A 15,409-nucleotide genomic window follows, 5' to 3' on the forward strand; every position below is an offset into this window, starting at 1 on the left:
TCCTAAAGGGGACACGCACAGCAAGTACGCTATTTTATTTGGAATTTATTTGGAGAGTGCCTAGGGAGGCTGATGTAGAAGGTGGGGTGACTCAAGACCCACCCCCTCCATGAATCCCAGTGCTTCTCATCCTTTTGATGACTTTGCTAGGTCGGTATTGTCTCGATTTTATTCGAGAGGCTCAGGAAAGCTATCTAGGTGCTTCTGATAATTAGAAAACTCTAGGTCTGTAGATCTTGTCCCCAAGAGGTCCTAGCTGATAGCTGCCGCATCTTGGAGATGCCTGGCCTCCAGCTGTCAGTCCCTGTGCCTGCCACGGCCCATCAGAGAGAACCATCTGGACACATATACTTCTACCTGTTTGGTCCCCATTAAAGATCGGAGTGGAAGGAAGGAAGTCTCAGGGTCCACCCACGGTTACTAAACCTTCAATTGAGTGGGATAGCTGAGGAACTCACAATAGTGGGGAAGAAGACTGGCCACCAAGGTGGTCCCACTGCAAGCTTCCCCAGTCATATCTTGAGAACCAGGGACTCTAGACTGCAAATCAGTGTTTTTGATGGGGTTTGGGGGTGATGGTGCTGTTTGAAGCTGATGGTCAAGAAAGAATTCTTGAAGACATATTTGGTGCAAAAAGGTGATTTTATTAAAGCACAGGGACAGGACCTGTGGGCAGAAAGAGTTGCACCGGGGTTGTGAGGAGTGGCTGGTTATATACTATGGAGGTGGGGCAAAGTCAAAACGGAAGTTTCCGAAGAGATTTTCTTATGCTAAAGACCCACAGATTACTGGAGGCCTAGCTATTGTCTAGCTAAGGTTGTTTTTCCCTCTAGCAAAGCATTAACATCAAGACAGTATGGAGTTCCTGGACAGTAGGCTATTAATTTTTTTTTAATGGTTTTTTTTTTTTTTTTTTTGAGACAGAGAGAGACAGAGCATGAGCAGGGGAGGGGCAGAGGGAGAGGGAGACACAGAATCCGAAGCAGGCTCTGGGCTCCGAGCTATCAGCACAGAGCCGGACGCAGGACTCGAACTCACAAACCGTGAGATCATGACCTGAGCCGAAGTCGGATGCCCAACCGACTGAGCCACCCAGGCGCTCCGGACAGTAGGCTATTGATGAGATAGCCTTTTTCTGGTAAACTAGTGGAGATTTTTTTCAGTTTAACCATTTGTAGGGTTTTTTTGTTGCTGTCGTTTTTTTTGTTTTTTGTCCTTTTTGGGTAGCTGGGAGTGTCCAGGGAATATCATACATATCCCACCTGGGGGCGGCAGGTGTGCTGGCTTGTGCTTTGCTCTCAGCCTGCTTTATGCTCCCTCATCATTTTGACATGTCACTTTCCACATGGTGTCAGTCATTTTCAAAACCCATAATGGAGCTCATAAAAGGAAGCCCACATGGGGGTGACACGCAGATAAATATGAAAAATCTCTCATCGTAACAGGAGTGCTCAGTTCTTTACACTGTCTCATTTGTATGATGTTTTGAATGGTGCCATTATAGAGCTAGAAATCACTTTTGAAATAAAAAAGAGGTAAACAAGGACTACCAGAGTAGAATTTGACCCTTCCTACCACATCTGGGAATGCTTCACGGGGAAAGGAGCACAGCACATAACTTACTTGTTTATTCTCCCCGCCGCCCTCACTGGATCTTAACTCCATGAGGACAAACATTTTTGCCTATAGTTAAAAAGAAAGCCACAGGGCCACAGTGGAGTCATTTGCCCCAAGGACAGCAAACCAAGACTTAACTGCAGGTTCCACCTACCCAAGAGTGGAATTTTAAACTAATCTATCTGGAATTTCTGGTCAGCATCAATGAGGTCATCTGTCCCACGGGCCCTTTCCGTGCCCCCTCCCCTCCCCTGGGAAGATGACATTACCCACCTAATAAGACCCCCTGCCTAAGGGAAGGCAGGGGGTCTAAGGGAAGGCAGCGGTGCCTGGAACCGTCTTCTTTTGCTATAACTTTTTGCCTCAACCTCTTTCCCACAAACACTTTCCATTTTGTACAGCTCCTTGGAGCCCTCCTTACTTGCTACATGGGGGGTGCTGGTCAATTCACAAATTGCTTAATAAAGCCAATTAGATCTTTACATTAACTTGGTTGAATTTTGCTGTTTAATGCTATGTTGTTCTTTCTGCATCCCCAGCATGTCACAGAGTGCCTGGCACCTGGTACAGAATCAATAAATATTTACTGAGTGACTATATCAGTGAATGAAGTGGGCCTTGAATCTTAATCTGCCAGGTTTGAGGTCAGGCTCAGGGAATACCCCTCAGAGCTTATAAGGGCCTGGGCCTGTATAGGGAGAAGCCATTCGCCTGCTGAACCTCTGGAAAAGAGGCCTAGGTATATACTCAAAAGACATGAAAACATATGTCTTCACAAAAATTTGTGCTCGGTGTTAATTGCGGCATTATATACAGTAGTCAAAAGATGGAAAAATCCAATGTCCATCCACTGATGAGCAAAATGTCATACACACATACAATGGAACATTTTTCATTCACAAAAAGGAATGAAACACTTGTGTATGCTACAACATGAATAAACTTTCAAAACATTTATGCTAAGTGAAAGAAACCAGTCACAAAGGCCACATAGTTATTAATTCTATTTATATGAAATGTCCAGAATAGGCCACTCTATATATAGAGTAGACAGATTCGTGATTGAGGCTGAAATAGGAGATTTGGGAGGTGAAAGATAAAAAATACAGGATTTCTTTTCAGAGTGATAAAAGTGTTCTAAAATTGTCATGATGGTTTTATACTTTTATTTATTATGTTTATCTATTTATAGATAGTATTTATACATTTTTAAGTTTATTTATTTTGAGAAAGTGAGTGGAGGAGGGACAGAGGGAGAGAGAGAGAAAGAGACAGAGAGAGAGAATCTGAAGCAGGCTCTACACTGTCAGTGTGAAGCCCAATATGGGGTTCAAGCTCATGAACCGTGAAATCATGACCTGAGATGAAATCAAGAGTTGGACGTTTAACCGACTGAGCCACCCAGGTGCCCCTATTTATATTATTATATTATTATAATAAATAATATATTTATAAATATATATGTGATTTATAAATATGTTATATAAGTTATGTTATATATAAATACAAATTTACATTTATATTTATAATATCTTATAAAATTATATATAAGCTATTGAATTGTACCCTTCAAATGGATAAATATTATAGTATGTCACTTATATCTCAGTACACCTATTACCAAATAAAAGAAAATTGAGGAGAGAAGTACAGGAAAAGGCTAAGGTAGCAATAATTTATTTTTTCTTTTTGGGACTGTCCTTTTTTTTTTTTAACTATTCTTTTTTTTTAATAATTTCTTTTTTTTAATTTTTTTAATTTATTTTTGAGACAGAGAGAGACAGAGCATGAGTGGGGAAGGGGCAGAGAGAGAGAGGGAGACACAGAATCTGAAACAGGCTCCAGGCTCTGAGCTGTCAGCACAGAGCCCGATGCGGGACTCGAACTCAGGGACCGCGAGATCATGACCTGAGCTGAAGTCGGGCGCTTAACCGACTGAGCCACCCAGGCGCCCCTATTCTTTTTTTTTAATGTTATTTATTTTTGAGAGAGCGAGCAGGGGAGGGGCAGAGAGAGGGGTACAGAGGATCCAAAGCGGGATCTGCACTGCCAGTGCAGAGCCCAATGTGGGGCTCGAACTCACGATCTGTGAGATCATGCCCTGAGCTAAAGTTAGAAGCTTAACCAACTGAGCCATCCAGGTGCCACCCCTTTTAAAAAATGTTTTTATTTATGTCTTTATTTTGAGGGTGGGAAGGGGCAGAGAGAGAAGGAGAGAGACTCCCAAACAAGCCCTGTGCTGACATGGGGATCTGTCTCACAAACTATGACATCATGACCAGATCTGAGATCAAGAGTTAGATGCTTTAAGGGCACATGTACCCCAGTGTTTATAGCGGCACTTTCACCAATAGCCAAGTTATGGAAAGAACCTAAATGTCCATCAACTGACGAATGGATAAAGAAGATGTGGTTTATATATACAATGGAATACTACTTAGCAACGAGAAAGAATGAACTCTGGCCATTTGCAGCAACGTGAATGGAACTGGAGGGTATTATGCTGAGTGAAATAAGTCAGTCAGAGGACAGATAGCATATGTTTTCACTCATGTATTCATCTTGAGAAATTTAACAGAAGACCATGGGGGAGGGGAAGGGGAAACAAATAGTTACAAACAGAGAGGGAGGGAGGCAAACCACAAGAGACTCTTAAATACAGAGAACAACCTGATAGGAGGGGGATGGGGAAAGAGGGGAAAATGAGTGATGGGCACGGAGGAGGGCACTTGGGATGAGCACTGAGTGTTGTATGTAAGCCAATTTGACGATAAATTATATTCATAAAAAAAAAGAGTTGGATGCTTAACAGCCCTTTGGGCTGTCTTTTAAGAAGTCCTTTTTCTGAAGAAATGCCTGATTTATTTTCATTTTATTTGTAAGTGCTTGTAAACTTGTTTTCCTCTGGCTTCTCTCTGCCGGCTTCTAAATCCCTGGGGAGTTAGACTCTGTAGTGGAAAGATTTTTCACCAATGGTCTGTTGCTATTCAGTGGGTTCTTTAGTAGTTGGCAATGGTTTCTGGTGGTATTGCAAGCAGAAAGAGTTAGGGTTCCCCAGAAGAAGAAAGACAGACATAGCTCTCTTGACATAAGAAAAATCATTTTAGGCCTCCAGCTGTCTTGTGAAAGAATGTAAGAACAAACAGCCACTGGCAGGTCAGCAGGTAGCCTAATCATATTCAGAAGTGAAAATTGACCTGACACACACTGAGCACTGGTGAGTTATCTTCACAGGATCTAAACCCCTGTGAGCACTCAAATACCAGACCAACTGGAGTCAGAGAACTGATAATGCTGACCCTTGCTGGCCCTAGTGATTTTGACATGGACTCCTTAGCTTTAAGATGACCTTTGGCCCAGCCTCATGCTGTATTCCCATTACACAAACCCATTTGTGAATATGTATGCACCCTTAGCTTAAAACTTCCCCAGGTCTGGGGGTGTCTGGGTGTTTCAGTCGGTTAAGCCTCTGACTTTGGCTCAAGTCATGATCTTGAGGTTTGTGAGTTCAAGCCCTGCATCGGACTCTGTGCTGACAGCTCGGAGCCTGGAGGCTGCTTCAGATTCTGTGTCTCCCTCTCTCTCTCTGCTCTCCCCCGCTCATGCTCTGTCTCTCACTCTCTCTCTCTCTCTCTCTCTCTCTCTCTCAGAAAGAAATAAACATTAAAAAAAAAAAAAAAAACCCAAAAACAAAAACAAACACTTCCCCAGAACTGTTGTTCGAGCAGACACTGATTTGGGAAAGATCCTAGGTGTTCTTCTGTATTTGTTGCAAGCAAGACCCTTCCTTTTCCTATTCTTTGGCTTGGTTGTGACTTGCCCAAAATCCACCAAGGGGAGAAACCAGGTTCGGGTAACAATTTTAGCAGTGGTCATGGTCTCAGTTCCTTCTCCCAGGTGTTGGCTCAACAGTGATGAGTGAATCCCCTCCCTATCTTTCCTTTCCTCCCAGTTAGTGCTCAAACCTGTTAGTTCAAATTCGCCTGCAGGCTTAGAGTTGCAAGGGTCTTCCAAGATCAGACCAACCTTCCTGCCCAAATGGACTTAAAAGGAGAGCAGCTGGACAAGAAGGTCATAGGCCCAAGGCAAAAGTGTGACAGCATGGAAGTCTTTTCACAATCCCCAAAGGAATAGGATCATATTTAACACAATAGAACAAGTTAACTTTCTTTTTAACCATCTATTTGGCCAAAGACTAGAGGAAAGGAGAATAAAAAACAGTTAATTGTCTATTCTGTAGTACACTCTATTATACAATACATGCCTTTTAAAGAATATTCTCAACCACCGCGTGATGAAAGGAACAGTTTTTACAGATGAAGAAAAAGGGACTCAAAGACAACTTGAGACAATTTATTGGGAGCAGAGCAGCATTTATAACAGCACTTTGTGAACCCGCAGACTCAGCCTTTCTCCTGCTTCAACAGGCAATAAGAGAGGCCACAACTCACACACCTGTGAGCCACAGAGTCTGTGATGGGATTTTAGGAAGGGACAAAGAGTGGCTTTTTTACTGGCCAAGGTACTGTGTCCTTAGGAGATTGCTGCTAAAATGCAAATAGGTAATCTGTAGAAATAAGTGCCCAGGATCCCATGGCACACTTTCTACTAAGAATTACTCTCCCTTTACTGGGTCTGCTGGGGAACTTCCTTCCCCCGCCAGCTTCAGGCTCTAGTCCCTACTAAGACCACTTGGAAGGCACTGCCTTCCCTCAAGATCCCCACGCTTCAGCATTCTGTCTCAGAGGTGGGGGTCTCAACACAGAGCGGGTGCAGCAGAAGCTGAGGCCGTCTTGTTGAGAATTTCACCATAGTATGGATTCTTATGGGCAGTCTGGCGGGTTATGGAGAGGGTTCTGTCAGTCCTTCAGCTCCAGATCTGTGATTCTACAGCCCCTGCATCAATCCTTTCCTCTGGGAGGTGGAAGACGTTTGGAATCTGCCATGTATGACTTTAGATAAGTGACTCAGAGCCTCTGACCCTCAGATTTTTCATCTGGCTTAATGAAGATATTTATATTTACCTCATACCATTGTTGGGACTGGATAGACAGGGCTCCATGCATTCCATTTCCTCTCCATTTGTATCCCAAATCCCAGCAATGACATATTTCCTCAAAACTGGAAGCTCCCCAGGGACATAATTGGCTCCCACTGGGTCAACCAGTCCATTTTGGAGGATATTATATAAGCAAGGCAGAACTTTAACTGGGATTAGAGCTGCAACCAGAACCCTGTAGCCCCAGAGGTTCCTTCTGCCAGAGGCTTAGGGATGTAGAAAAGACTTTTGGAAGGTCTCTCTAGGCCCCTTATTCTTCCTTCAGGCCTTTTATGAGCCTGAGAGCTTGATTTCCTAAGACCTCTAGCAGGTGGAAGGAAGTGAGTGTTTGGAGAAGGATTTCTTTCCCCCCTTATTCTCTGTCCCCAAGTCATCCAAACCTACAGGGCCAGAAGCATCAGCTTCCAACGTGAACCAGAATCTTCTGAGCTTCCTGATGGGCTCTGACTAATGGGAAAAGGTTGACAAACACTCCTTTGCACAGGAGTCTCCCTTTTCAACACCTTCTTGTTTCTAACGAAGCTTGGGGGTGGGGGCGGGGAAAGAGCCAGAAAAACCTGGGTTTGAAGCCCAGTTCTACAATTATTCCACTTCTCTCAGCCTCTGAATAAGTTGCTATGAGGAGTAAATTTAAATTAGATCCTGTACAGTGCACCAACCCCAGCGCCCACTGACACATACTTAGGGATGGCAAGCCCCTCCCATGTCCTAATGTCCAGAGCCAGATATATAGGAAGGTCTAGTTTTCTCAAAAACATTGACAACACCAAATGTTGGCAAGGACGCGGAGCAATGGGGTAATTGGACATCGTTAGTGGGAAGGTAAAACGGTGCAGGCACCTTGGTTTAAGAAACACTCTGACACTTTTTTTTTTTTTTAAACAAAACTAAACATGCCCTAATCCTATGACCCGATGATTCCATTTTTATGTATTTACTCAAGAGAAATGAAGATACGTGGCCACAAAAATGCTCATACAAGAGTGTTTATAGTGGTTTTATTCATAATAGCCCCAAACTGGAACCAGACCAAGTGTGCATCTGTAGGAGGATGAATCAACAAGCCCCAGTATATTTAACCATACTTCCCAAGCAGAAAAAGAGGTCAACTTATTGTTACACTCAACCAACCACAGGATCAGTCTTGAAAGCATTATGCTGACTGAAAGAACCTGTAAGCAAAAGAATGCATACTGTATGATTCCTTTCAAATGAAGTTCTAAGGCAAGCAAAACTAATCTATAGTGGAATGAAAGTTACAGTAGTTGCCTCTGGGGATAGTGAGAGTGGAATTGACTGAGAAGAGGCTTGACCACTTTCTGGAGTGATGGTTATGTTCTACAGCTTGAGAGGGGTTTGGGTCACACAGGTGTGTGAGCAAGACTGACGCCATCTTGGACAAATCTGCCACCTTCTTGACCTTGAAACCTTCTCGAGCTCAACCCGCCCTCCCCCCATTTTTTCTTTTTGTTTAACCACACCCTTAAGCACACCCTCAAGCACACCGTCAGGGCATAATATCCATGTTCTTCTCTGGAGAGAAGACTGTGACACACACCTATTCCTAAACATTCTCTTTTTGAGTGGTCCCCCAGGAAGGGCTCCCAGCTTCTAAGGGCTATAAAAAGTAGATTTTCAGGGAGGTGGGATTGCAGAAGTCTACTAGTCTTGAATCCACGCAAGACATGTGTCTTTCCTAAGTTCCCTAAACAGATCATTTCTTGCCTCAATAAATTTGTCAGCCTTTTTCTTTGGTCACGGGGATCCTTTGGCCTTTGGAAGTCTTTTTGAACATACTTCCTTTTCACAGAACAGCAGATGTATATCCTTGTCAACACTGGGGGAATATACACTTCAGCTTTGTGAGTTTCCTCATTGTTGATACATTTTACATGAAAAGAAACCACTGAAAACAAATACTGGATTCTGGTTAGTGATGTAGATGCTGAAAGGGAAGTTACAGATACCTGCAACTTACTTTGAAATGCATTAGGATGATGGAAGGATGGAGAAATTGAAGGAGGGGAGCAAAAATGGATAAACGTGTGTGAATGCAGTAAAATATTAATGGTAGTATACTGGGTATACATATCAGTGTTCATCATAAAATTCACTGTAAAATTCTTCCAGTTTTGTTGTTTTTGAAATTTTTCTTAATATCACATTGGAATAAAGTTCTGGTCTTAGAACTATATGAACCAAAACATAATCTAAGTTGAAAACAACTCCACAAAAACTATACTTAAACAATGGGTTCAAATACATCTTTTTTTTTTTTTTTTCTTTGCACACACAATCCCTGGTGTCTCTTTTTGTGTCCTAATCTCCTTTTCTTACAAGGACAACAGTCATGTTGGATTAGGCCCTTCCCTAATAGAATCATTTAACATAATCACCTCTTTAAAGGCCCTGTCTCCAAACACAGTCACATTCTGAGGTCCTGGGTGTTAGGACTTCAACACAGGAATTTTGGAGGGATACAGGCCAGCCTGTAACACTGTCGTAGTGTACAGGGCTGCTTTGGACTTTCCCAGAAGAGTCCCCAGAGAAAAACCTGGGGACATTCTGGACTGTATGTGTAGTGAGCAGAAAGCAATGAGGGAGCAAAGGCCAGTCATTCTCAACAAATGTTAATTGACAGTCTCTTAAGGGACAGGGGCTACGCTGGCTCCTGAAAGTTAAAAGGAAACTTTGCTGTAGAGCGTAGTGGATTAGGTTGCACGAGTGTTGGTAATCAGAATAAATTTCCTTGAAGACAAATGCCACAGTGAATGAGCTTTCCTATATTCCTTTTAAAAGTATCATATGATTTCACTCATATGTAGAATTTAAGGAACAAAACATGGGGACGTAGGGGAAGGGAAGGAAAAATAAGATAAAGAGAAAGGGAGCAAACCATGAGAGGCTTTTAAACCCAGAGAACAAACAGAAGGTTGCTGGAGGGGTGTTGGCTGGGGGGATGGGCTAGATGGGCAAGGGATATTAAGGAGGGCATTTGTTGGGATGTGCACTGGGTGTTATATGTAAGTGATGAATCACTAAATTCTACTCCTGAAATCATTATTACACTATGTGTTAATTAACTTGGATTTAAATAAAATTTAAATATTAAAAAAAAAGTATCTTTGTGTTGTTTCCTGGTTTACAATCAGAGGTGGTATTCAGGTTTTTACATTACAAACGAGTATCTTCATCATTTTTATATAAAATACTGGTTTAGTTACCTTGGTGTTTAGAATTCACCTTATATAATTAGAATTCACCTGAGGTAATATGAGCTTCTATAACAAATAGACCTATCCCAACAGCCATTTCTTTCTTTCTTTCTTTCTTTCTTTCTTTCTTTCTTTCTTTCTTTCTTTCTTTCTTTCTTTCTTTCTTTCTTTCTTTCTTTCTTTCTTTCTTCCTCTTTCTCTCTTTCTCTTTCTTCCCCTTCTTCCCTGTCTTCCCCTTCTTCTTCTTCTTCTTCTTCTTCTTCTTCTTCTTCTTCTTCTTCTTCTTCTTCTAACATTAGTTCATCTCCTATTACAGTTGGAGACCAGTGAGGGTTGGTTGGGGGAAGGTGCTCTCCATGATGTCACTGAGGGACCCAGGCTGCTCCCTTCTTGTCGCAGGGCCATCTCCTACACATGGACTCTGAGTTCCCTGCCAAAGGAAAGGGAGAAAATGGTGGAAATGTCCATGTCCTCTACACCACCCTGGCTTATGAGCAGTATACAATGCTTTCACATACATTCCACTGAGGAGAACTCTCCCGGTACCAAGGCTGGGAAACATGGTTTAGCTGTGTGCCCAGGAAGAAGAAATGGTTTCGGTGAGCTCCGGGTAGTCTCTGCCATGAATTCATAATCCTGGTTCCACCACTTCCCAGTTGGTAGCCTTGGCCTTGGACAAGTTTATTCAATTCTCTAGGTTCCTTTTCCCTCATCTGTAGAATGGCAGTGATGATAGAGGTGATCTCAGGGTTGTTAGGAGATCAAGGGAATGTCTTAGTCAGCTTGAGCTGCCGTAAAAAAACACGATAGACAGGGTGGCTTAAAGAACAGGACTTTGCTTCTCACAGTTCTGGAGGCTGAAAGTCCAAGCTCAAGGTGCCTGCAGGGTTGGCGTCTGGTGAGGGCTTTCTCAGTGGGTTGCAAATGCTTTTGCCTTCTTGTTGTGTCCTCACATGGCCTTTCCTCTGTAAGGACAGGTGGAGAGAGACAAGAGGCAACCTCACTAGTGTCTCTTCTTATTTCATGAGTGACCTCATTTAAAGCTAATTACTTCCCAAAGGCTCCATCTCCAAATACTGTGCCACTGGGTATTAGGGCTTCAACGTATGAAATTTGGGGGGACACAATTCCATCCATGTTAGGGAGTTAGTACCTGTACAGCATTGAGTGCCCAACACAGAGCAAGCTCAGTAAACAACCTGCTCCAAATCAAAGCACTGGCAATACACGTAAGCATGTTTGCACTCATATGGCTTCTTACAGTTTACAACATATTCTCACCCTCAACGTTTTCTACTTGGAGCCTCTTAGCAGCCCTGTGAGGTAGGCTTTTTCCGGATGACAAAACCAAGGAAAGGCTGGGCAGTTTTCCAAACTCACATGCGCGTAAGCAGCTAAGCCTCCTGACTCAGTCCAGTGTTCTTCCTGTCTCGTTTTCTGAGATTATAGTCATCACCTTCAGCGCCACATGGTCCCCTGGACTTACTCCAAGGCTGCTGAGAAGCTCGCAAAGAGGGTCTGAGGTAGGAGAATTGATGAGTCTACTTCGGGTCTCAGACTTTGGGCTCTCATGGAATGTTTCAGGGCATTTTTGTCTTAGGTGCTAAATTTCCCCTCCGGGCAGACTTACTGACTTAGGTCTCTGTGAAAAGGCAGCCCTATGCCACCAGCAGTGAATACTCACTGTCCAATAGGAAGAGTGACAATAGGGACATACCCCAATTTAGGGTTTCTCAATCATCGGCCATAATCCAAATGAAGGGAAGGAGAAGAGTAAACTGTTCCCATTTAAATGCATACTCGTTGCTCGGGCTCATTTTAATATCACTGAGATGGGCCATGGAGAATGGTCTAATTTCTCTATCAATTTAGAAACATTGGCTCATTTGCTATCGATAGCCGGTGAGCAATTTTCAAAAATTAACTAACCTTTAAAGAAGTGTTTTTATTTTTCATAAATTCTGCATTTGCTTGAGAACGCCTTCAGATTTTAGAGATCTATGGTAAGGCATGAAATCCTTTGTTTCCTCCAGATGTTTACGCGTGTGCGCTTTTCATCTGTGTTTGTTTATCTAGAGTTATGTGTGGATGAGAAGACCTCCTCTAATTGATGTGTGTGTTTGTGACTAAACGTAGAAAGCATTTTTTAATTGTTAATCATCTCATTTGTGTGTGTGAAGGGAAGTGGTAGATCAGTCATGGATCAGGTGGGGGAAGTTGGTGAATTTTGTACCAAGGGCTGAGAAGGGGTTGGACATTCAATGGAGGCAGGGTACAGCTTACTCCAAACTCCATTTGCTGCCTTTCACTCAGCCAGACATGGCCTTCGGTCCTGGAAAGGAGCTTCCTGGAAGGTCATCTGGACTTATGGGCTGTGAATCTGTAAAAGAATGGAGCCTCCCGCCAACAGAGGGGAGTTGACATGTAGGAGGCAGGGTTGTAACGTGACCAGACCCGTCATCAGAGGGTGCTTGTAGCACTGAGCCAGATGTGGGTCAGGTAGCCTAGGGCAGGAGGACAGTCTTTGCTCAAGCCTGAAGCCAGCCTTCACAGTGAACCAGCACATCAGCTCAAGACCATGGGACAGGAGGGGAAGCATGGTCTGTGTATCTAAGATTAACCTGAGTCAGTCAAAGCAAAAACATCTGTGTTCTGTCAACTTGTTCCTTTTATGCTTTTCTATTTTGGTGCTTTTGCTTTAGGTTTTCAACTGGGGGCTTCCCCTTTCTTTAGAGCCAGGTAATATGGATGGAAACCTTCCATTTTCATGGCCCTTTGGATGTTTAAAGCTGTCCCTTTCATGTTTGCCTATCTGTGGGTGGAGGAAGCACACTGGGGGAGGGGTGTGCTTGCTTTCTGAGGACATAAAACTCCACGCCATGCTTGATTTTCGTACACATCTGCCCAAATCCTGGGGAGTTTCGTAGACCCTCCTGGAGATTTGGGAGTGCGCAGTGAGGTGGGCCAGAGGCGGCCAAGAGGTGGAGGAGGGTTTTACTTGGCCGAAGAGGGGCTCCTGGGTGGCTCAGTCGGTTAAGCGCCCGACTGCAGCTCAGGTCATGATCTCACGGTTCGTGGGCCCGAGCCCCATGTCGGGCTCTGTACTGATATCTCAGAGCCTGGAGCCTGCTTCGGATTCTGTGTCTTCCTCTCTCTCTGCCCCACCTCTGCTCATGTTCTGTCTCTCTCTCTCTCATAAATAAGTAAACATTACTTTGCAGAAGGGTGTCCAGAACATGAGGCATCTCCTTTCAGATAATGTTCTTTAGTGACCCCACCTGTGCTGGGTTCCATTTAGTCCCCACCTCTCCATCTTTTGGGCTCTCTTGCTCCTTTACATATCTCTCCCCTTTTCTTTCAGTAGCCAAACAACTCATTTCTTCCCTCTCTCCTCATGCACAGCAGCCTCCCCATTCTCTGAAGTCCCTCAAGGCTTATCTACCCCAACCTGGCCTCAGGAGGTCCTGTACCAGTTAGAGCTCTGGGACCAGTCTCATGCTATCTTTTCAATTTCACTTCTCTGCAAAATTTCCTTTAGGAAACTCCAAACTTGCTCAGTTGAACTAACTGTGTCAGGGCAGGATTGCTGGTGGGATTGTATGTGCCTGGAAACCCAGTGTTGTGCTGGTCTCCCAGTTCTGGGGTCTGGCTATGGAGAGGATGGAGAGGACGAGATGGCTAGCAGGGGGCCCAGCCACTGGGCTGAGGGTGGGGGTAGGGGTGCAAGTCCTTCCCAGTTGGTATAATGGCTTTGCTGGTGCTCCAGAAACTCTCCTGGGAGAGGGAACATGTTCTAGACACACCTACCCAGACCACAGACTTGCCCGGAAGTTTTTTTGTGTTTGTGTTTTAGAGCCATTTTGGGTTCACAGCTGAATTGAGAGGAGGATAAAGACATTTCCCATATACCCCCTGCTCCCACACATGCACAGCCTCCCCTACTATCAACACCTCCCCCGGAGTGGTACATTTGTTACAATCGATGAATCTACATTGACACATCATTATCACCCAGATTCCAGGATTTACATTAGGGTTTACTTTTGACTTTGTACATTTTATGGTTTTGGGCAAATTTACAATGACATGTATCCACCATTACACAGAGGAGTTTTGCTGCCCTAAAAAAAACTCTATGCTCCACCTGTCCGTGCCTCCATCACTTTTGCCCCCAAATTTTCATCTTAAAAATGCACGTAGGGGCGCCTGGGTGGCTCAGTTGGTTAAGCAGCCGACTTCGGCTCAGGTCATGATCTCGCGGTCCGTGAGTTCGAGCCCCGCGCCGGGGTCTGTGCTGACAGCTCAGAGCCTGGAGCCTGTTTCAGATTCTGTGTCTCCCTCTCCCTGACCCTCCCCCGTTCATGCTTTGTCTCTCTCTGTCTCAAAAATAAATAAATGTTAAAAAAAATATTAAAAAAAAATGCATGTAAAATTTGACTTGCATCTGTAATTTCATATTCATGTTTGTATTAGTATAAAAATAATGTATTCTTGGGGCGCCTGGGTGGCGCAGTCGGTTAAGCGTCCGACTTCAGCCAGGTCACGATCTCGCGGTCCGTGAGTTCGAGCCCTGCGTCAGGCTCTGGGCTGATGGCTCGGAGCCTGGAGCCTGTTTCAGATTCTGTGTCTCCCTCTCTCTCTGCCCCTCCCCCGTTCATGCTCTGTCTCTCTCTGTCCCAAAAATAAATAAACAACGTTGAAAAAAAAAATTAAAAAAAAAATGTATTCTTCAGGCTTGCACTGTTTATTAGGTATTTATTGTGCCTACCATGAGCCAGGCACTGTACTGGGCATTGGGCATTGAGTGGCAAGCATGACTTGTGCATAACTTAGGACCTAAGTGGAGAAACAGATGTTAATCAGTCAGTCCCCCAACAAAAAAACACCATGGCTGTGGTTTTTATCTAGAGGCTGCATATTTTTTGGGGTCTGGTAAGCCAGGTTACCAAGTGCTATTTTACTCTTTTCCAATGATTTTCTGTAGCTATTCCAACGGATGGCTCACAGAAAGCACTTAGTAGATGTTGTTTGAATGATTGAATGAAGGGATAAATGTATGGATTATAAAGTTTGACTCTGATTCTTATCTAGGAGTGTGATGGTTAATTTTATGTGTTAATTGGACTGTCCTGAGGGATGTCCAGGTAACTGGCAAAACATTATTTCTGGGTGTGTCTGTGAGGGTGTTTCTGGAGACAGTTAGCATTTGATTCAGTTGACTGAGTGGAGATCAGCCCTCATCAATGCAAGTGGGTATCATCTAATCCACTGGGGGCCCAAATAGAAAAAGGCAAAGGTAGGGTAAATATTTTCTTTCTTGTTGAGCCGGGATGACCATCTTCTCCTGCTCTCAGACATCAGAGCTACTGGTTCTTACTCTTTGGACTCCCGGACTTATACCAGTAGCTCCTTGATTCTTGGGCCTTTGACCACAGACTAGGAATTATACTGCAGGCTCGCTCCCCTGGTTCTCAGGCTTTTGCACATGGACTGAATTATACCACAGGATTTCCTGGGT

Source organism: Neofelis nebulosa, chromosome 3, assembly GCF_028018385.1.
Source record: "Neofelis nebulosa isolate mNeoNeb1 chromosome 3, mNeoNeb1.pri, whole genome shotgun sequence".
NCBI classification, from domain to species: domain Eukaryota; kingdom Metazoa; phylum Chordata; class Mammalia; order Carnivora; family Felidae; genus Neofelis; species Neofelis nebulosa.